Genomic DNA, 2655 nt, shown 5'->3' with positions numbered 1-2655 from the left:
CCCCACCCCAACACACTTACCAGCTGGATGTTGCTCTCCAAGCTGCCAGGCTGCATTTTGGCAATTGGATCGGTATCAGCCAATATAACTGGTAAATAATCGGCCATTAGTATCGATCAAAAACAAGCTTTATCGGTGTACCCCCAAGGACCACTGCTTCTTACTAGAAGGAATGAGAACTAAAATACATCACAGCATCTGAAGAGATTTTCCTTCCCCTCACATGGTAGGAATTCTCCTCAAATTATTGGAGAAGAACTTGATGCCTAATCTCCACTATTACGACAAGCTGTGAAACCCGGGGTGGCTGCACAACTATTATAATGTCTTTCTCCCCATTTAACATATAGCTAAAAAAGAGAGAGAGAAGTAGCATGTCTAAGGTTATATGATGAATCCATTTTGAACAAATTCAGCTTCCAGTTCCATGCACTAAGCAGAAAGCTTGATTACCTCCTTGCCAGGTTTTACTGCTGTTCCGCTCTCAGTAATATAATCACGTTAATCCCAATCATGATGGAAATGTGTTTCTTACTGGAGGGCAGGTATGTCTTCATACTTCTGAGCTATATATGTAACCCAAGCTGACAAGTAATAACAGGAAGGGGAAAAAAAAGAGTGGGTTTTTAATTACATAGCTGGGGATTTTGAGTCTCTTTTTTTCCCCCTGTCATCAGAGGACACAGTGTTCATCTTAAATAGGTTAAATTTGCTCTTCATGAGTATTCCCATTGCTAAAATTTGCGGGACAATTAGGAAAGCTTACAATACTACTACTTTTATGATAAGCTAAGTTAAGCAATGAATGGAAACAATGCTACTTCTACATGCAACATGCGATAAATCACAGGGTCATGGAGCTGAACAAGAGAAAACCTGGAATGAGAGCCAAAAGATCAAAGTAAGTTGACTGATATGAAATACTGACAGGCTAACAAGAAAGGTTGTATTCAAGGATATTCACTTATGCATGATTCATCCCTTCTTCCATGGAGGGAAACCATATGAGGCATATTTGGCAATGATAGCAGGTAAGAGTGCCAACAGAGTGGAACGGTTACTCTATATCATTTCCTTCTCCCTGGCAGCCCTCAAGAGTTGAGGAAGCAGCTTTCAATATACGATCTTCTCAAGAGGCAGCACCTCTCTGCACCTATACGTTTATCTTGGGGTGCCAAAGTATCTCTGAAAACTGATGATCTTGTCTGACTTTCTGCACAGCATAAGCTAATGATTTCCACATCAGGTCCATAACTTCTGATCCAGGAGCTGCTGCTAACGAGATGTCTATCTTGAAGTAATGCTGTGGTTTTGGAGAATCCATCTTATTTCTGGCTAAGTTTTTCCAACACTTACTGACTTTCACCGTTAAACATGCACCTCATTTCTAGCTGGAATTTGTCCACTTCCAGTTTTTAGCATGCGATTCTCTTTATATCTTTATCTACCAATTTAAAGTGCTCTCTTAATACAAAATCTCTCTCATGCAAGTACTTAGCAGGCAGGACAGTGATTAAATATCTTCTTAACCTTCTCCTGGATCAACTAAATCAGGGGTGTCCAACCTTTTTGAACGTGGGGCTGGGTCATGAACTTTTTATCAACCAGTGGGCCGGCGAGCCATATTCAAAGACTGCACAGGAAGCGGTATAGCATTTACGCCCCCCCCCCCCCCCCCCCCCCCTCGAAATGAAAGTATAGTGTTTACTTCCATTTCCCGCCGCAGCACCTCGGGCCTCAGAAAACAGCTTGGAGGGCCGCGTGGCAGCCCACGGGCCATATGTTGGACAAGCCTGAACTAAACAGACTGAGGTTTTTAAGTGTCTCATTGTAAGACAGGTTTTCCAAACCGTTGTTGCTCTTATCAGGGGCCTCCCACATACATGATATCCTACATATGATCAACCCTCCTAATAGGTTTTTTTCCCCCTTTTTAAATAGAAATGCTACTTGTGGCTGGTTAGCCAGAGCACATAAAACTCTTTAGACATTCACTCTTCTCCTTATCTAGAGCTTAAAAATGTACCGAAGGGGTAAACTTTCACTTAAAATGTTCTGGAAGGAGTTTGCTGTTTTCAAATCAATACTTCTCATTTTTCACCCAATGATCTCATGAAAATGGAAATTTGAATTATCCTTAGCAATTAATCTTACCAGTCCTATTTTGCCAATTTTAGAAAGTGTTTTAGCCCCAAGTTTCAACCAACTGAAGCAGCAGCTTGTTATTTCTCAGAGAAATTAGAGAAGCATTTACTGATTTAATAGTTAGACAAGAATGTGTGGCTCTGAATACAAAGAAAAAATGATACTATAGTTAAAAAAATAAGACATGAACAAAAAGACATTGCGGTGAGAACATTCCAGGCACATGCTATTAAGCTGAATGAAATGCAAGTTACTGCCGCCATGAAAATTAAAGAAGCCAAGTTGTTTGTTTGCCAGAGTTACTCACTTATGTTGATCTTGAAAGAAAAGCCTGTATTTGATGCTGGAGAAGTCCAGTTTTTCTTGGGACTGGGTCTGTTTAGTATAAGAATAAAACATTGGAAAACTGAAAACCAAGCCTTTTTGGAAGAGTCTTATAAAAACAGGAGAAATATTCTCAATTTCAGTATTTTTTGATTGGTTGGCTGGTTTTGTCTGTTGTTTTGGGGG

At 40.2% G+C, this 2655-nt stretch overlaps 1 protein-coding gene across 1 annotated transcript in view; it reads right to left on the bottom strand.

The window, feature by feature from the left end:
* The window catches only part of LOC102374174 (rho GTPase-activating protein 32-like), a gene marked incomplete at its 3' end in the record, with an annotated part of 358420 nt that overhangs the window by 234430 nt on the left and 121335 nt on the right, over window positions 1–2655 (bottom strand). Inside the window, exon 2 of the mRNA XM_025213809.1 lies at window positions 2453–2520. The remainder of the gene's footprint in view (window positions 1–2452; window positions 2521–2655) is intronic.

Source organism: Alligator sinensis, unplaced genomic scaffold (assembly GCF_000455745.1).
Source record: "Alligator sinensis unplaced genomic scaffold, ASM45574v1 scaffold1153_1, whole genome shotgun sequence".
NCBI classification, from domain to species: domain Eukaryota; kingdom Metazoa; phylum Chordata; order Crocodylia; family Alligatoridae; genus Alligator; species Alligator sinensis.
This window is presented reverse-complemented; position numbering and strand designations above follow the sequence as displayed.